At 38.8% G+C, this 21266-nt stretch overlaps 1 protein-coding gene and 1 long non-coding RNA gene across 2 annotated transcripts in view; both read right to left on the reverse strand.

Annotated features, from left to right (window-relative positions):
- Positions 1 to 9897, reverse strand: part of LOC136014338 (uncharacterized) — a 38559-nt gene extending 28662 nt beyond the window's left edge. The window contains exon 1 of the long non-coding RNA XR_010612644.1: positions 9776 to 9897. This is a non-coding gene — a long non-coding RNA (uncharacterized LOC136014338). The remainder of the gene's footprint in view (positions 1 to 9775) is intronic.
- NKAIN2 (sodium/potassium transporting ATPase interacting 2) overlaps positions 1 to 21266 on the reverse strand; it is a 559359-nt gene that overhangs the window by 469043 nt on the left and 69050 nt on the right. The gene's annotated exons all lie outside the window — the stretch shown is intronic.

A 21266-nucleotide genomic window follows, 5' to 3' on the forward strand; every position in this document is an offset into this window, starting at 1 on the left:
CTAGAAACTTCACTGCCAAGACCTGATTCAACTGATGCTGTAACAAGAGGAAGTGGTAGCAAAATTCTCCTTGGGGGTTAGGTGAATTGTCCCAGTTTATGATTTCCAAAGGCTGGAGTCCTTTACTCCACTGGCAGAACTGGCATCATTTACTATAACTATGTTAGTAAATACTGCAGTCAAATAATTGCAGACTTACACAGAAACAAAGGATTTTACAGGGATTTCTTATTTCAAAGTAACTACACCATGGTCCATGGACTAGGTGCCCATTAGCAGCAGTGATACGCTACTTGTTGTGACAGTGTCCATCTCCTATGCCTGCTTAATCCAAAAAGAAACTAGTTTGCACCATGTTAACCAAAGAATTCAAGTTAACATAACCAACAAGTTATTTAAAAAGCACTCTGTTCATCTGAACTAAAACACTACTGTAAATATACCTACTGACCAGCTTTAGAAATACTGACAGCTGTTTCACAGCTGTTTTCCAAATAAAGCTTGTCTTAAGCAATTGCTCAGGACCCAAAATATACATAAACTAAGCTCCCCCACAGTCCAAAAGCCTTTCATATCATTCATGATACGACAAAAACAACTTTGCAGAAATCCTCTATTACATATTTGGTGTTCCCCCCACCCAGTGAGGATTTTTTGCCTGGCAGTTGTAATGGGCTCTGTGCATCTCAAAAGGATCCAGATGTTGTAAATGATTGCATACATGCAAATCTCAGCTGACAGAATAAAAAAAAAAAAAGAAAAAAAAAGGAGTGGGCAGAAGGTCTCAGTATTTAAAACCTCACAAACCAAACTTTTGAGCACCTACATCAGCTTGCCATTAAAGCATGCAAGTTTCTTAACTAAAGTATCTGTGTTAGCCTTGACGAAGGCTAAGGAAGGAAGTAGTTTCATCCGCCTTTTTCATCATCAGGACTGTATAACAATTTAGTGCCTCACCACAACTCAACCATAAACAGCTAGAGGCAAACACACAGGGAGACAATGGAGGTTATTCTAGCTTAGAGCAAGGAACTCCTGCTCAGAATATGTGACTGGCTGGCCCCAGTACTTCTTTACAACAGCGTGAAAAGAAAAATTACAGTTGCAATGAGTCTTTGAAGGACACCAGCTTTGAAAAAAAGTTGTACCAGTGCATAAGCCAGTTTGTTAAACTACCCATGACACTAGGGCCACTAATGAACTCAACAGCATTTTTCCCCCTCCGTTCCTCCAAAAACAACAGCAAACCAACCAACCAGAGTCTTTTGTTCTATTAACAAATCTGTTTAATAAAACCATCTAAGCAGGCCAATTTCATTCCTAAATCTTTTCAAATTATAAAGTTGCTTGAGTAGTCTGGCAAGCAGGAAAACATTGTGCAGTGATGTGTGTGCACTCCTTATCAGACAAGATTAGCACCCCAAGTAACTTAGATTTACAGAATGCCCCCCCCCCCTGAGCTGCAGGCACCTGCCAGGAACTGCCAATGCAAAATGCATACCACCATGCATTAACTGGTACATACCATACCACCATTCATCTGGGCAGCAGGGAAAAATATCAGAACCGAAATCCTCAACAGTGAATACTATCAATATTTGGCAAAGAAAGAACAGATTTCCTGGGAAAATGAATGAATTACTGCAGTTCCTGAATAACCTCTGATAAAGTGATCAGAAGATAGAGAAGTGAATAGTGCTCATGCATCTGTCTTTGCGCAAGTACCAACTGAATACAAGCTATGTGTATACACACCAGATTGTTACCAATCTCAAGAACACTGCCCCTTGTTAGCTCTCAGAAGCCCTCACCAAGCTTACTCTTAGTCTCATATCTCTAACCTCTTATTTGACCCCTGCTGAAGGCCTAAAGAATTTCATTTTCCAGCCTTCTTTCACTATTCAACATGGTGTTTACTTCAGAAACATTTGCCAGAACTGTTTCCTATCTGTCACATTCATAAAATAAGCCAGTTGATTATGGATTGACACAGTGGGTCTTCCTGAACCAGTATGTGGGTCTCAAATAAGCTCCTGACTGTTTCAAGATGCCTAAAGTGCAATAAGATCCATATTGGGACTGAGAATTGAATAGCATTTGAGTCCCAGAAACTATCCACAAAATTATCGGTGTTTTCCTGGCCCTTGTACTTCCTCAGCCTGCAGTGTGTGCTTGCAGCCCAGAAATTCAGCCATATGCTGGGCTGCATCAAAAGAAGCATCGCCAGCAGGTTAAGGCAGGTGACTGCCCCCCCGCAGTGAGACACCATGTGGAGTACTGTGTTCCGCTCTGGCACTCCCAACATAAGGAGGATCAGACCTGATGGAGTCCGTTCAAAGGAAGGCCACGAAGATGATCAGAGGGCTGGAGCACCTCTCCTGAGAGAGCTGGGATTGTTCAACCTGGAGAAGAGAAGGCTCTGAGGAGACCTTACTGCAGCCTTCCAATACCTAAAGAGGGTCTACAGGAAACCTGGAGAAGTATTTTCACGAGAGTAATTGTGACAGGACAAGGGGGAATGTCTTTAAGCTAACACAAGAGATTTAGATCAGACATTATGAACTACTATGAGGGTGGTGAGGCACTGGCACAAGTTGCCCAGAGAAGTTGTGGATGCCCCAGCTCTGGAAGTGTTCAAGGTCAGGCTGGACAGGTCTTTGAGCAACCTCGTTTAGCAGAAGGTATCCCTGACATGGCAGGGGGTTGGAACTACATGAAATTTGAAGTCCTTCCAACCCAAACCACTCTATGATTCACGATTCTCTTAGTTAAATGAAATCACATTTTCCAGAAATATGTAAGTGGCCCTAAGATGTCTAAAGATACGAGGTAGAACACTGATGCCACTGAAGTTAGTAATTTCACTTACAGAAGTCTGCTCTGCATGTCTTCCAAGTCATGAGAAACCTCATTAATTCCTGTATAGGCCACCTAATCCCACTTTGGTCTTGCTTTCCTTTTGCTGCCTGCAAATGACACTAATGTTGACTTAAACCAGGACAGTTTCTCCATCTGGGGGGCCTCTCAATTAGACAGAAAGGTGAAAATATTATGACAGCTTCCTAATCTCTGTCCCCTTGAGGTTAATACCTGCCTGGTATATCAGTAATTGTTCATTGCATGATTGGGTTGAAAGAAAGAAAAGTATGGTTTAGATAATCTTGGTTTTTTTCTTGATTATTTATTTTTACTTTTTATTTGACAGATACATTTTAACTTTCTATAGCTACAGGAACTGTGCCACTGCTACAGGGTTAATATTCCACTGCCAAGGCTGCTACTGTTGTCTCGCTTCCAGAAGAATGTCAAGTGGGGAGTTACTGCTTGGGAGGGACCTAGTAGACTGTCAAGGCCATTTTTTAAGAAATTTACTTTTTAATACATTGCAGCAGAACATTGCTTTAGTAAAATCAGTGGATGGTTGGGCATCGGTTTTTTAATACTGCATTGTTGACCCTTCAGAGTTTTCCTTCAAGCACCTCTGAATTTATCTACAAATCTCATCCGAAGGGGAAAGAATCAGACTCTTTTTTACTGTTTCTCCTTTTTCAGCTTACTTTGTTGGGTTTTTTCCCTCCCCCCTTTGCTAGGTGCAATTCTGGGATTTTTATGACTATTTGACCACAGTATCAAAGACATCCTTTGGGAACAGTCTGTCCCGAGCTGCTTCTTTAAAGTGCTGTGGGTCAAATGCCAGCGCCTCAACCTCTAACAAAAGGAAGATGTCTTTGAGGACCGAGAGGAGTAGATGAGTTCTTAAGCCTTAGTGGGCTTTTTTGGTTTGTTTTGTTGTTGTTGTTGTTTTCCAAGTTCCGGAGCAGAAAGGCTATCCTCTTGCATTAATCACTTTTTCAGGGTCATTGTGTGAAGCTTGAGCCAGATTCTGCACTGCTAGTGCATTAAGCTCTTCCTTCTCAGAAAATCGTAAGTGAAGTTGTACCATAAATGAATCCTGTCTTGCAAGATCACAATAATGTGCCTCAACATTTTTGGTGGAAACAATTCAAAAACTCTGCGTGTCTGCTAACTGTAAGGCATGTGCTGAGTAAGAAAGGACAGCAAAGCTTCTTGTGAATTGGTCTTCTAATTTTCACATTCTCTATCCAGCTTGAAGAACTAGGGAGAAGGTTTAAAAGTCTTGACCCACATTTTTTGTTCTCATCACAAGAGTGTTTTCTTTCAGTCTCAGTCCTGCACTCTTTTCTCTGTACCAGCCTTGTTTGCAGAGAACAAAAGGTGACAATCTAGAGACAGACCCAACTGTGCTTTACAAAGTAAGGACTCCCTTTGTGTCATTTTGGCCTCCTGCGTGCTGTCCATCTGCTCAACTGCAAGTTTTGCAGAAGCTCAAAATTTTCCTGTTGAGGCAAATGGCTGGCAAACAGTCCTGCTGTTGATGAGAGACAATACCCTCTTTTTCTCAGCCAGCAAGAGGATTACAGGAAGCAAATATGAAAATTTATGGCAGATATTAGGGCTGTCAAGGAAACTTCAAAGTTTCTCCACAGTTATTTCAAACTGTTTCATCTGCTGTGGTTGGTGCCCACTACTGGCAATAATTTCTTCTAAATTGTAACAAAGAATTTCTGTGTAACCAGGCAATAAGCTGACTAAAGCGTAATACCAGCAAAAGACACAAAGGGAGCATTGTGCTCTTAACTACTCAGTATGAGCCATGACAAAAAAAATCTGGAGATCTTATAGAGCATTTAAATACATAAGAGATCAATGTCTTACAAGGACAACCTTCATAGACCAGAAGTCATAGAATAAGCTTGGCTAGATCAAGACAAAGCACAATAAACCTTTTGCTGACTTCTCAGTTACTGTCCTGCTACTGAATTTCCTTTTGTCTCAGTGGTAATACTGCCATCTACATCAAGGTTGGACAGAACTAGTAAATGGTCAGTTATTCTGCCTTTTACTCAAATAATCTACTAAAACCTGTATATCTGGTAAACAATTTAACTACCAGCATCCATATGACAATTAGCATCCAAATGCAGGATGAGATTTTGTTGTTTCAGGGTCACGATCACATTCCTAAAAGCTGCAAGCTTTTGAATACCTTCCCCAAAAAACACTTTAGGGACCACCTGTCTCAAATCAGTGTCAAGATCATGACTGGTTTTGTGGTGCACTGTCACTATTCTACATAGTCTTCCTCGGCACTTCAGACCTCCCTCAACCTCTTGGCTATCCTCATGACCACCAGACAAACTGGCACAGTAACCAACTAATCTGAGCCTAAAAACATGATGAGTCAGACCTCTGGATCTTTCAACACCTAATCTAGGCTCCTCCAATAGACAATCTCCATCTTAACTAGACAGTCAGGGTTTAGCAGATTTGGATTGCAAGAGACCTCATGCAGGCATCCTGCAAGCAGCTCTCCAAGAAGAAACAGCAAGAACAGCACAGAATTAATTGTTTGCTAAATCAGAAACAGCCCAAGCAAATGCAAACACTGAAAATGCTCTAGTTCCCTAGAACCTTAATCATATAAACAGTGGTGTTCCCATTTATCTTCTTGATTGACTGTTCTTCTCTCTGAAAAGGCAAGTAAGGTAAGAACTCCAGAGACAGGAGGGAGCTTAAGATATTTTTTGGGAAACAGCAGCACTGAAAGCTTCAGAATTTTCTGTTTTGCTTTGCACTTTCACTGATTTGAATGAAACAACCGACACAGGTCTAAATTTTTCGCCCTGAGAGCTTGTTTCTGTTTGGGTTTCTCTCCCTCAGCAATTAACTAGAAAAGGGAGTTAAAGCAAGACAAAGCAGAGAATTCCAGCTGATGCTAGAATTCAAGAGTCAAACATCAAGCATCAGAGCCCACAACTCTGCTTTCTAGATCTTTTCTGCTGGCTACCACCTCTCTAATGCTACAATTATCTGCTGAAGAATGGACTCTTCAGTTCACCATGTTGTTATCAGACAGACTACAATTCTGCTGATCCCCCATTCATCTCAAGGAGGATGCTTTATCATTCCCTTCCGTCACATACACACACTGCTTGCAAGAGGAGAAAAACATGTCTCAAAACACAAAGGTAAGATTTTTACAGAGAGCTCAAGCATGTGTATTTGTAAAAAAAAAAAAAAAAAAAAAAAAAACAAAACACCCAAACAAACAGGATTTGGCTTCCTAAATAACACCCGAGTATCAGTTCTTTGGTATTTCTAGCCTTTCGTCAGCCCTAAAAAGCACAAGGGTTTTCTCATTTCAGTCACCAGAAAGCACATCAGGCCTGCCTGCACCAAAGCACTGACAGTCAAATCTTCTGCTGGTCATACTCAGGAAGGAAAGGGTTACAAGGGAAAAAAAAAAAAAAAAAGTAGCAAGACTATGTTACCTGTTTTCCTCTTTCTGTGTAATCCCTTTATCATTATGGAAAAGTACGATAACTGGAGTAAAGAGCATGATCAAGCAATCAGCTGGAAAACAAAGCCACAACACCCACAGTGTTAGGGAAACTGCCTGCACTGCTATCAAGCATGGTCCAGTAAGGAAGGGTAAATACTTCTTCCTTTTGTTTGAGTGGAGTCATCACTAAGATAAACAGTTCTCAGTTACAGCTAATCTTGCATTATTGTCAGAATACTAATGTATATGATTATGGGCTGAACAATACTGTGAAGTGTATGCGTCCTAAGGCTGATTAAAGACTAGGCACATGCAAAGAGATATAGCTCTGTTAATCATCCTCATTTTCCAAGAACTTAATTCTTCCCGTCTCTTATAGTTTTTTTAGCTACAGTACTAAATTTGGAGATTTAGGCATCTTCTACTTGGGGAATTTAACTATAAAAAACACAGTTTTATCTCAGAACCTGTATGGATATAAAGCCTTTTGAAGCTTTGGTGTCCAGTAACACATAAAAACCCCAAAGATTTTTCTTTTCCTTGTGAACACTGTTGCACATTTAAATGGCACTGTGGTAATTTAGTTCCCCAAAATACAGCCTTTTAATCTTAAATGCTTCTTAGGTGTAATACATCTTTCAAATTTAACACCAACTCCAGAACCATGAAAAATGTTATATACATGAAGTAAAACAAAAAAAGCAGTCATCTCCCAGTCTGATAAGTAAACACAGGAGACTGATTTACACTAGTTTGTTTCAGCTGAGCTACATTAGAGTGACTGACTAGCAAAGGAGCCACCCTATATTGAAGACATTTAGCATTTTAATTTTGTGTTCTAGCATGTACAAATAAACCCAAAGTATGGCACTCTCAATTTTACCACAGATCATACTGTATTTTTTTGTTTTGTAGACATGCTTATATTTCACAAAGCTAAGCAAGACCAAAAGAACAAAGTTGTTAGCTAAGATCATCTTTCCAACTATGTTTGCCCATGTTTCCTTTGTTCCACAGCTTCTCCTCAGTGGCTGACCACTATTTTTTCTAACACTCTTGCGCTTCTGAGACCTCATCGTATTTCCTTTATCAATGAGCTAATCTGGGAAAAAAAAAAAAAAACAACAAAACCTCACAAAACAAACAAGCAAAAAAGAAAAAGCACACACACACAATAAACACTTTTGTTGATGGAAAGCATTAACACTGGGACTACAGATACAGGATTTTCTACTGGTCTTTTCTGCTGGGAAAGAAATAAATTCTATTGTTTTGAAAACTCTTATCGGAAGTGCTGCTCTTCCCTCCCTAACATTTCTAGTTTTGTCATAAAGCTTGAAATTTTTACTCTAATCCATCTAGCTTTCCATCTGAAGGCTTCTTCAGATCATCTTCTAGGCTATCAGCAATGCTCCAATTAGGTCAATAGACTTCAGTCATGTGAAGTACTCCCATTTTTTTGTTCAATGTAAAAACTACCATAGTTTCAATAAATCTTTAGACAAGTGCTCACTTGCTAAATCCTCAGCAAGAATATTTTTACTAGCTTAAACCCAAAGAAGACAGAATGTCTTTGGTTTTTCAGGCTTTAAGTGTGATTAACTAGACTTACTTAGTGCAGAACAGTGGCCAAGGAATTTCATCCAGTGATTCCTTATTAAAAGAAGAGCTTTTATTACAATAGCCTTTGGGCAATTTCTTAAAAATGAAAAATCTTGTCACATCAAGTAACTGACATCATGGTCACATTTTTCACAGCCTAGAATTCCCTAGTTGGAATTCCATATTGATCTCTTCTTGCTCCCATGTGAAATCTTGGGTCCAACTATATATATTTTTCTTCTTCCCTGCCACTTAAACCTAAGCCATGATTCACTCAGCCTTGAAGATACAACCAGTAACCCAGAACAAAGGCTTGTGACCTCCCTCAGTTCACTTCAAGAAAGATGATGAAAAGAATATTTACAAATTCACACTGAAAACAATAGAAGTTTCATACTAGAAACATCAACAAAATATACCTTATTGTTAGAGCACACTCAAACTAGCAAGTGTTAAAACGACTGAACTATTATGTGTTTTCCTATGTGCAGAAATTGTTTGGGTCACTAAACACATCGGGTCTATGCTTATCCAAAGCTTAGTCTGACTTTTCACAATAGATAAAATCTGACCATAATAGTCAAGCTGCTCGCAAAACCAAGTCAACTGTTTAATTCACTGACGCAGTATTATTTTAAATATGCAAAAAACATGCAACAAATTATTTGAAAGGAAACTTTCCCCTGCAAAGATATCAGCTCTATGTTAAAAATCACACAGAAACCTTCATGTCAAAGCGCTTAAGTTTGAACATTCACAGATCATACAATACAACAAAGTTTTAATTCTATTAGTCCAGAAAACATCTTCCCTTGGCTTCAGGGAGACAGTTTTCAAGCCTGCATAAGCGAAAAAGCCACCCTTATGCACCATGTATACACACATGGATAGGGACACATAAATGCTGTGCTTCATGAGGAACAGACCTTTAATCTTAGATATCTGCATAAACAATTTGTAATTTTCTTTATTGTCTAATGGATAGAGATTTAGCAATGAACTTCAGGACATAACACTACATGAATGTCTTGCCACATATTCATCTGTTTCCTACCATCATATTGAGGATAAAGCTCTTGCAACTGAAACTCTGAGAACCATTACATCTATTTCAGGACCTCCCAATACAAGGGAGGCTATTATGTGTTGCTATGCCTCCATGCCTCAAAATCAGATTACTAGTCCAACTGTAATCTTCATCAATAAGAAATAATACAAATGAAATATCAACTTCTATGATGAGCCAAAACCTCAGCAGCAGTTATTATTCAAGATCCTCACTCACATCCTGGTTTTTTCAACCCACAACAGCAACTTTTCTTAACACAATCTCCCTATTGCAAATCAGCCCTACAAGATTATAGAGAAGATGGCAGCAGAAAATAACACCTACTGAAATCCTTAATTCTCTATTTACCTTAAGATTCAATAAGCTTCTCTTTGTGCCCATGCATCATCCTTCTACCACAAAGAAGACTCATAAAATAACCACATCCAGTGGTAAACCTCCTACACCCAGATAAAAAAAGCAATCTTACTGCAGCCATCTTCCCACACACTCTGAGTAACAGACCTGAGATGATAAGAGAAAGCGGCAGAAGGGGTATAGAAGAATAACTCATAATGGAATTTAATTTAATCCAACCCACCCATACAAACCACCCTTACCAGAAGCGAATAAATACCTGCAACTTTTTTAAGCCTTTGACCACAGAGACATCCTATATAATATCATGACACCATTTCAAAGCTAGCCTCACACATACACAGAACATTGCCCTTCTCATTCCCACAAAAAACCTCACTAACCTGAGTTTGCTACAGCTTTTAGTCATGTCCATCTGGAAGTGTGACACAGTCTTCAACTCCTGTTTCTGTTCAGACTGGGAACCAGCCTACTTTCTGTGAGGGTGCAACTCAATCACTAAAAAAACGAGAGCATTTGAATATCTCTCCACAATACTTTCTTCTTCAAGCTCAGGAGAACAAACTAGCTCTCATTTGTGACCTGTCAGGAGACACTCGAAACACCTGAGCTAACAGCTGTACAAAATACCCAAAGCAACAACCCGCCACACAAGCAATTCACCTACCACACAGCTGCAACACAGTAACTCTGCTACAGCCTCTGCTGGCACTGAACAAAGGTCAATTAACACCTTCACCCTCCACTACAAACTACTTAGGCTAATATGGGGTGAAGACACACCAAAACTGATCAAGGAAAATTAATCTTAAACAGGAGAAAAGCTTTTAATCATTTACTGTCTTTACCTGTTGTAATCAGATGTCTTCCATGCTATACAAAGTGAAGAGCCATAACGTTTATAATTTAAATTTATGGACTTACTCAAAGAATAATCACAGAATCATTTGGGTTGGAAGATCATCAAGTCTATCTCTATTCAGACCCTTAATCTCCTGATATGACAGCAACCACTGCACAAATACCTTCTGGGGAAAAAAAAATAAAGGATTTGTACTCCTGACCAATCCCATGTTGCCTCTGGTTCCTGCTCCTGGTTAATGGATTAATGTCATTCAGCCATCTCCTGAAGTGTATGGACAGCCCTACCACACACAGAACGGGTGTCTAAACGGTACCATTTACCTGAGTTGTTGCTGTAATTTAGCAAACTTACAGACTACAGTTTCCAAAGTGCAACTTTCCAAGCTAGGTAGGACAGAAGTACATGAAGTATTTGATTTCATCCCTCTGTTTTTCATGAGGATTTGAGCCAAGATCACAGAGATCTGCCAGCTCCCACACTAGGAGACTCCCTGTTCCTTTGCTGCTGCTCAGGCTTCAAGTGTAACTGGGTTAGGGGCTCCTAAGCTCCATATCACAGGGTCCTAGAAATGCTCTGGTGGTTCTGCTGGTGAAGAATAGTATTGCTGCTTGGCTACCAAAAATTCTGACCTTTGTCACATTACAGTAGAGATATCTTCTGGGTGAACATCCATGTATGCATAGCCATTTGTCTGCATAACATGGGGTTTGCTGCAGCAAACATTGAACATGCTTTTGCACTAAACTGAGGCCCAACTGAAATACCTGCCTACATACAATTACTGTTTTCTTCTGGTTTCTCTCATTGCTGTCCTGTATCGAATACTTTGCATAGAAGAAGTACTGCTTATGAACATGTAAGATATACTATGAAAACATCATACTACTGTACAAGTCCCACAGTGATGATTAATAGCGATAATAATGCACAAGCAATTGTGCTTTTATTTTTCCACATTTGTTCTACAGCCGTTTTCCCACAAGTTTGATTATAGCAAGAAAGTGTTTAATGAATCAGGAATAATAGCAATATATGGCAGGAGAGCTTTACATACAGCTTTAAGACTTATTTCCTTTTGTTGCTGAAAATGGGACACTGGAGGCAAGTCAGTGCATTTATGGCACCGTGGTTTTACAGCTTTGTCTTCCCTTACTAGAATGTCACATATGGATTTACAATTGCCAACATGCATTTTCAATTGCTGAAAGTGATAACTGCAATCAAAGGCAACAGAACTGTGAAAGCGGAGATGTGCAAACACCTGGCTTTACATTTTATAAGACACCAGACCCATCCCTTTCACGCAACTGTATTGCTCAAAAAAAGCTTTTCAACAAGGTTACAGCCTTCTTTTCCCCCCTTAGTTCTGAAATACGAACCTCTCTTGAAAGCTGATACATTCCTGACATTGTTCCAAATGATCTTGTCTTTACATCCCTGTAGAAGAAGGTATTTTATCACACTTGTCTTGGATGATAAGTTCCAAAATAACAGCTGCTGAATACGATATTGAGCTATACCGTCCGTCCCTCCTAAGAACATCTTGGAATGCGCTGTCCTCAGAAGCTGCAGTTCTGTATTACATGTGTCCACACTTAAAAGAGTTTTCAGTCTCCAGTGCATCTGCTTTACTGCTCCTGGTATGCCTATAAGCTCTGAAATGCATCAGCATAAGATAGGAAAATGATGAAATGAACCAGTAACATGATGATTTATGGAGATACAACTTTTCATTCTTTTTTTTTTTTAAGTGTCTGAATGCTTTTCCACTGTAATACTTAATTTGCATAGAGTAAATCACCTATCAGTTGAAAATAAGTCATAGCTTTTAATCTGGTTATTACATGGTATTTTATACTGAAATTTAATACAATGGTTTAATTTCTTAAAAATTCTGGATAGCATACAGACACATAAGTTAGAGCTCCTTGACAATGGCTCCTATAATCACCAGATTCATCTTCTAAACCATTTTGTGTTGAAGAATACTCCTGAAGTGGTCATTTCTTTAGAAAGATGCATTATTAAAAAATGTGTTTTTAAGAAGTTCTCATATTGGATGTATTGGATTTGATCTATAGAATCAAAGAGTCTCTTGCAACCTCGCTATTTTTTGTCATTTTGATGGAGCAAAGATACTGGACACTATCTAAATCTGACCAGTTGAGCATCTCTCATATAAATGAATCACAAGCAGAAACCTAGCTATCTCATACATGTAGCCCCAGCATTGCCCATCAAGAGCAGAAATAGCCAGTAGCTCCTCTTACTAACAGTACAATACCCCCAGTTACAGGCAGTTACACCGCTCTAACCTCAACTGATGTTGGTGCTTGTAGGGACAAGCAGTGTACCTTCTCTGCCACACTGTGCAGACACTTGGTGCAGCTGGTCCGGTCCACACATTGTCATTTTGAGAGTTCCATTGTTATAAACAATCGTGGCAAACCTATTAAAGCAGATCTGTTTGAATGCAAAAAACCCAGATCCTGCTTTGCTAAGAGGCTGAAGGCAGCCTCAGTGAAGCCAGTCTCAAAGCCTTGCCATCTGGACATGTGTGGCACTGGCTGCTGAAAATAGCTTGGCAAGTTAGCTCCATAGATCAACAGACTTCAAGGAGACATTTAAACTTTGCTATTAATGATGAGAAAGCTAGTCTTGCATATCACAGTCATTCTGAAAGCAGCATCTAGCCAGACACAGCCACATATGTGTACAGGGGTATTTTAGAACTATTCTTCATACAGATGTTCTATATAGCCTATTTAAAAAGAAAAGCTGTAATGATTTTCTAAAAAACTGTAGGTGGTGCAGGTTTGGATTTCTCTTAATGAGGTAGCTAGTATTTTGCTCACCTGTTCAGGCAGTACGATATATTATGTTCAGAGGGCTAGAACTCTCCAGATATGCATACATTAACCAATCAACACTCTTTCTTTGCAAGGTCTTTGGCAGCCACTGATTGATAAGCCATAAAATGTTCATTCCTTGCCCAGAGCTTCTGATGAGTACTGAAGACTATACTATTTAACTCTCCCAACTACTGTAACAGAGCACTAAGCAGAATTAGAATAGTTAGACTTATATTTCATCTAAAGATGGTTTCTTTAGGGTAAAACAAGAAGTTAATTTACATATCATCAGTCATGCTTTCTCCTCTGTATGTGAAACTATAAATGATTCCCAGGGCTGAGAAAACAATCACACTTCTCTCAAAGTCAGGCAAAGTGTAAACACATTCATAAGAATAACAAAAGTAACTGAGCTGGTAAGCACAACACAGATGCAAGAGATGAGAGCAAAACAGACTTTAATGGTTAACAGAAAAGTAGAATACAGCTTCTTGAAATGTCTGCTCTTCTTCCCAAGGATGACGTACCTCCATGCAGTACTCTCAGGCTTCAAAGTGTCAGTAATGGAATATGCTGCAGTACCTAGAAGAGGCTGCAGTGTGATCCCAGTGTCAGGGAAAGGTGAAGTTATATTCCAATCTTTCTCAATTGCAGAACACTATCTTCTGCATGTTTTGTAACATAGGGAAGGAAGAAGCAGCTGCAGAATAGTATGCACTATTACAGAATTACGGACAACAAATGCCTAAGAATTTCTGTATCAGCAAATAGTCTTTCTTTCTTATTCAGCGTTTGTAATGCTTACTTAATTACTTAAATGCACTGACTTGATCTAACCACTGTGAGGATCTGGATTAACAGGCTGCAAAATACACATCTTACCAGATGAGTACATACCATGGAAAACTTTTCTAATTAATAGTCCAGGCAAGATTAAATAAATGCACCAGTGAGTGTAGTGCATCTCAAAGAGGTAGGAAAAACTGTCTACATCTAGCTCGATGGAACTCTATCACCCAGAGATTCTAGTCAAGTTACCTTAATAACATAGCTTTATAATCTCTGAAGACTCTTTAGATAATCTTTAGACAATCTTTAGACAAAACAAGTCTTTCTTTTGATAAGGAATGAATAAGAAGTCTGATGGAAACTCTAGAAGGGTTTAATTCATAAAAACCCTGGAACATCTAAACATTGAGATTAGTGTCTCCATAATCAGATGATAACTAGCGAAATTATGCGGACAAATGAGATCTACAAGGACACATTTTTAGCAAAAATTCAAGAAAACCAGGATGTATGACAAAAGTTTCAGGAGTTCCAGGAAAGCCTGTACCAGTTCAGTAAATCCATTTAAGCATAGAATGGTTAGGGTTGGAAAGGACCTCAAGATCATCTAGTTCCAACCCCCCTGCCATGGACAGGGACACCTCTCACTAAACCATCCAACACAAGGCTTCATCCAACCTGGCCTTGAACACTGCCAGGGATGGAGCACTCACAACCATAATTAATTAATATTAAGCATATTAACTATAAACGCACTGTATCTCACTGCTATATTCCTTGAGGCTGAGAATATTCTGAGGACATATGACTACACAGTTGGTCTGTAACTGTATTATTCCTAAGATGTGTTCTGCAGAGGTGCTGGAAGCAGCTGCTAGGCTACTTGGAAGTCAGGTCTGACCTTCTATGGCTATTATGTTCTTATATAAACTATATAAAGAGGACATGTCATGAGGGCTTGTATCTCCTAAACCATACAGGTCATTGTGGTCTTAATAAAAAAATATCTTCTTTTTGTTTACTTTGCCAGGATCTTTGTATCAGAAGTAAATAAGGAGAGAACTACTAGGAATATGTCTAAATTGTGCCTGTATGATGTTTTCAGGTAATGCTGTCATCATAGACACAGTTAGGAGGGCTGCTATACAAAAAACATGCAAGATGATCCACTGGTGTTGTCAAGTTCTTACTATCACCTGAGTATGTAACAAAGTGTTGGAGGTCTTTCTGAATTTCAACAGTGGAATGAATGGGGGGAGGGCTCTCAAACCATCCTTTGTGGGGCGAAATCATGAAATAGTGTCAATAGAAATTTTTCCTTCTCATTCATGAGGAACTTCTTCCCCCATTGCAAAACAGAGAAGATTCACTTCTTCTGGCAAAAGTGGATTCTAAGGGGAAGATAAAACAGTTGGAGACAGGTATCAGGTAACCTACAATGTTCTATGACGTTGCAGTACATGTTGTTGAGTACTCCAGTACCAAGAATGAGAAAAAGTAGTTTACAATGCAAGGAAAAAGTGACTAAAATCCGTAAGCATAGAAAAAATGTAAATTCAAAACAGTCTTGTCGGATTGCTACTTTATCATGAGCAACAATGAGAAACAACAACTTTAGTAACTCCTTGAGGAGACAGTAGGGTCTTTCGCCACCTCAATGAAGAAATCTTTCTATGTTGTCCTATCCTGTGCATGGAGCAGCTATCAGAAAATTCTGTTTTCTTGTTTTGCAGTCACATACATATTGAAAATAAAAAATGCAGCAAAGGAATCCTCCAAAGTGTGAAGGGCATTGCCCTTTTTCATGCACAACTAATTCCTATCATCCAAACAGAAGACCCTCCTCCGACGACTACACTGCTCCTGGGATCTCGGAATTCCAGAGCCAAGAAGAGAGCGGCTCATTACCACGCATATTTCCATCAACTATAACATGGTAACTGCAGCATCCAGAGCTGTTTGTGAAGGTGCTCTTGCTGCTAACTGTCCCTCAGCAATTCGGGATTTAAATTCTTTTCTATGCTCCTGTGGTGACCTCATCAACAAAATCTGTAAACTTATTATAATTAAGAAAATCATAACATGCCAGAAGGACCTAATAATTTGATATTCTAAACTGCAAGCTTGCCAGTGAATAACTTTTATGATCAAGCAGATCTGATCATCTTGGCTCCCTCTCAGCAGGAGCCTGCATCAGTCTATTCAGTCCTCATAAATGGAACATAGTATAAGTATATTTTGTCTGCTGCCTTTGAATCTGCAATGACAATTCAAGGTTCTTGCCAAATATTTTTGCAGCTTCCAATGAGGCCTCACTAACGGAAGCACTTTTATCCACATGCATCATGTCCAACAATCTACAGGTTCTGTGCATATTCTTATGCAGAATTTGAAGCAATTTGGCCCTCTTTCTTGCAAATTCCTGGAAACCTTAAGAATTATCTTATGCAAAGGTACCAGAAGGACCAGCCTGTGCTCTAAGACAAGGACTGAATCTTTTTCCTAAGTCTTAAGGGCAGCCGTAATATAATTCTTCAAAGCCATCTGCTTCCACTCTGTGAAGTCCTGCAGCTAACTTCTTATAGAGGTCCCAGTGATGTCCTGCAGGTCAATTTTAAAAGGATATGAGACAGAAATCAAGAAAAATATTACTAAAAGTATCCTGAATCTTTTATAGCTTTTGATATCCTTTTTATAAAAGTACTTAGGTTGGAATAAAGTAAATGTAACTGTAAGCAAAAGGAACACTGAATATATCCTAACAGGAATGCCTGACGTGGGAAAAAAGGTCAATGTTTAAAACTAGAAGACATGAATCTTACATCCCTTGTACCAGGGACACCTAGTGCAGAATGCTTTACAGAAGAAGAAAATAAAAAATAAATTTGCCGAGCCCTCTCTGCAACCTACTGCTGAAAACTTTCCATGAAGCGTATTTGCTTCTCTCTGATTTACTTTAAAAGGACTGTTAGTTTTGCTGCTACTATTGAAACTAGGCGAAGAGTAAACAACAGGAAAAACTGTCGTATTCACTAATGTTGATATTACAGTTTATTATTTGTATTAATATATCATCTAGAAGCCCAAATTATAGACCAAATGTCATTGTGATAAAAAACTTCAATTTGGGAGAAAAATCAGGTTTGTTTTTATGAAAAGGTCATAAGCTGCTCATCTGAAATACATCTCCCACCCTGTGTTGTACCCTTGTTTGCCAAGTCTGAACTTTCATTAGTTTCACAGAACACTGGATCATGTTTCTTCTTAAAGGCATTAATTAATTTCTCTCCAATGGAAACAGGCTGATCAGTCTGCAATTTTGCATTTTAAAGCTGTACACTCTAAAATCATCACAATGTGTGTTTTATCACAGACTGTTTCTAAGTCTAGTGCCTACATGTTAGAAACGCTCTTATTGGTAGGATACCAGCTGAAATTACCATTTCCTCACAATAACAAATACAGCCATTGCCATAGCAATTCAGACAAATTTATCTAGTCCAATATCCTCTTTCTGACAGTGACCAGAATCAGAGGAAAGGGCAAGAAACCATGAAATTGCCAATTATGGAATAACCTTTCAATAGGTAAAGTTGCCGCTTAAATCTGAATGTAGGAGTTAGTTTATAATCAGAAGCTTGAGTGTTCACAGAAATTGTGCTAAACCTTTCACTAATATGGTATCTTACGGCAGCAAGTTCTATACTTCTCAAATGTACTACCGTACTATTATTGTATAAGCTTAATTTTAAAGGTATTTCCTTGTGGTTTTACTTTTGCTGGACTTTTGCTTTTAAAATGCAAAGATAGTAAGTTTTGTAGGTTGGATTTTAGCAGCCCCTGCATTCATCCTCAAGGCAAACACAAACTATGTTCCTGCAATCCTAGAAAGAGAAGCTCATGACATAGAAGCTTAAACCCAAACACTTTATATCTAGCTACATTCCTTTTCTACTATATCACAATTATGGTTTAAGTTTTTATATATATACATATATATATGTATGTATACATGCATTAATACATATGTGAATATATATTTCTGATAACCATGCAATACCACACAGACACATAACCACACACAGACAAAGCATTAAAATTTCTCTATTGTTGAACACTGGAAAGCAGTTTTATTAGCCTTTGAAAAGAACAACAAAGGAGTAAAAAGGAAAAATATAAAAATCAAATGTATATTGCCCAAACAGCCTAGGGAATTTAGCCATATATTTAGCTATTAAAACTAACTGAAGAAATGTGTACCCTACTACTTTGAAAATACCAGCTCCATTGTTTGGAAGATCATCAATATAGATATTCATATATGTAAGTGCCTAAAAGACTGCTTTGAAAATCAGAACCTATCCAAATAACAAAGGAAATCAATGAGAAACTCTAACAAGGAATGATCCATCTATACGGTACAGTACTAAACGGATCTTCTACAAACCCTGTTGCACTGGGTGAAGTATCTTAATGTATATGAGTATATAGCTACCCTTGTTGAATACACACTGTAACTACTAAAGTCAGTGAACCTGAGTTATAGGAAAACTATTATAAATCATATGAATACAACTTCTATAATGCTCATAAAACTGATCAATGTTTAGTAAATACTGTATCTTACAGGGGAAAAAAAAGTAGTTATAAAAGCTAACGATAACTAACAACAATTTAATACCAGAAATGTACTCAATTATTGCATAAATTTGTAATCTTAGCATCAAGAATTCAGCTGTTCTTACCAGACACTTTCAAAGAAAGAGAAAAGTTTCTGAAAGCCTGATCAAATGTTGGCTGAAATTCCAGGAGATACTCCCATTGACTTGAGTGGCTTTTGGATGGAGCCCAGAAATTGTTAAACCTGTCTGCTTTGAAGAGACGGGAAAACATCATACTCCTGGTTAGTCCTAGGAAGCAACAGAATTTAAGAAACCAGTCCTCCTTAATGACAACTCACACCTCCAAATTGCTTTCACAGTGGTGATACCCTGGAGGTAAGCAAGACCCTGAGCTGTCCTTCAGGTGTTTTTGCCACCAAAAATACTGCCAGTAAGTACACTCCTGTTTTCACCTGCAGCATACTCTAAATGAAGGTAAATAAGGCATTCATGCAAGAAATTAACACATGGCATAAAATAATACTGAGCTTCAGGGTGAAAATCAAAAAGTGTTAACAGTGTGTGTGCAGTCCCAGGCAATGGCTCAGTAAGACAGCTCAAACCCCTAAATAGATGGATTGACAGAACAAGCACCCAAACCAAAACAAACAGTTGTCCCTTGTACTACAGTCTGAAAAACCACAAGATGACATTTTTAACTTTCCTTGAATTCTGTAATATTCCTGTGTTCTTCCATATCATATATTCTGCTGAACTGTTTTCAAAACATTCAAGCTATTTAACAAAACTAGCTTAATATGTACTTTGCAGTCTATGCAATTTTATAAGCAACAGGATACAATTCCTACTTTTAGAACGGTTCTGTGTGGCTTTTACCATTTTCTGGGGGGAGAGAATCACTTTCAATCAAAATGTCTATGGCAGTCCCTCTTACAAGTGAGGCACAAGAAGCTAACTAAAGAGTTGAAGTCATGTAAAATACAGTGCCCAGCATCCTGATGGCATAGCAAAAGGATAACAAGCCAAGTGAATCTTCTCAGTTTCAGGCTTCACCAGATGCCAAAATATCCTCTAACATCACTTTGTATTTTCATTAACTTTGTAAATTTACATGGTCCATTTGAGATAGATTAGCTGGGTAATTCCTACTTCATTCAATTTCCTACTTTCAGATTCAGTTCTGGTATATCGTCGGCACTGGTACTTCCCAGGATAGCAACTAGATTTCAAACCGTGCCTGTGAAAGTGCCATCACAGCCTGTCACCCATGGGTACCCATAATACCCACACACTGCTATGGTAGTATTCAGAGACTGCAACAGATGCAAGAATCATTTATTCAGACTTTTAAACGTCCACCAATGTCCACACACAAACTAGTCCACAGTGAGACTTGCAGCACAGGAGCCACATGGAAGTCAGCTGAGTTTGTGTATTTACATAAAAACTTGAGAAACGATTTGAGAACTAATGCAGAATTTAACTTAAAATGAGCACAGATGAGAAAAGACACTCTGTAAAAGCAGTAACATCTTCATAGATATGTTGTAAAGTACTTGCCAGTTCACAAACGTGAAAATTTCAGGAGAAATGCCTAGGAATGGAAGAAAAAGAGCTGCAGTGAAGAGGACTGAGTTTGCTGTTCTAGCCACAAGGACACAGCAAAGGCCAGGGTGAGTGGAGGGTTACTTAGCCAAGCCAAAAACACAGAGTACATGTTTTAGATGATGCAATATTGTGAACCAGCCATCAAGGCAAAGGACACAAAGAACCTTGTTGTTTGTTGACACTGATATGCAAGGGCCAAAAGCACCATATAGCCGCAGAAAGTATTTCTTTGCACAGGTGGCTCAAACTGCAAAGATGCATAGTTTAGGCTCGGCTGAGGGACAGGGGGGCACTGAGCTCTCCCGTATGCTGCATAAGGGAGTTTAGGAGAAAGGAAGTTTGGGGCCAGGCCAGAGCATCATTGCACAAAATGCTTTCACTTTGCCAAAAACTCTCCATGGAACAGCTGGTTGTATTTGCTGCATCCCCATACTGTGAAGCAGAAAATACAAGTCTGCTGCCTGCTGTCTTCTAAGGAAACATCTCTGTAGGCTGCTGACACTGTATATGGACTTTGCTCTATCAATTTGCTTAGGTTTTCAGCAGGATAAAAAGGGGCAAAGCAAAATAAGACAAAGGTCCTGAAAAGTAAAAGGAAGATGTGTGAGTTTCAAATGAAGAGGAAGCTGCGGGAGGAGGAGAATAGAAAGGTAGAATAGGCAAAAGAGAAATCTTTCATGGAATCTGATTCATCAGTCCACTTTCCAGTTAAGATTATAATAACATCCTTTTTTAGTATATTCAGCTGGGTAAGGAAACTAGTTTATTTCAATCAGAATTGTCTTGGGCTGAAATAACCACTGTCTGATGGCAGTCCAAAAACCTCAGACTTTCTCTCTGACTCATTATATGTATTTCTAGGGGAAGGTAGAAAATCATCTAGTTATCAGAAGTCATTGCTGCCTCCTGGCCAGACAGACACTCAGCAGAAAGCGACACAAGGAATTGCTCTATGGGCCCAATCTACCAATTCTCTGTTTTCAATTGGCAAGTTATTGCCTTTGCACTCTGCTATCATACTCCTTTAGCATTTGCCTGCAGGGTATATTCTAATAAATGAGTTTATTAGCGATCTTTTCACAGGAAGAGCAGGGGAAATGCAGTATTTTTCAATGAAAACAAAATCACGTGTTTCAAG

This window comes from Lathamus discolor, chromosome 5 (assembly GCF_037157495.1).
Source record: "Lathamus discolor isolate bLatDis1 chromosome 5, bLatDis1.hap1, whole genome shotgun sequence".
Classification (NCBI taxonomy): domain Eukaryota; kingdom Metazoa; phylum Chordata; class Aves; order Psittaciformes; family Psittacidae; genus Lathamus; species Lathamus discolor.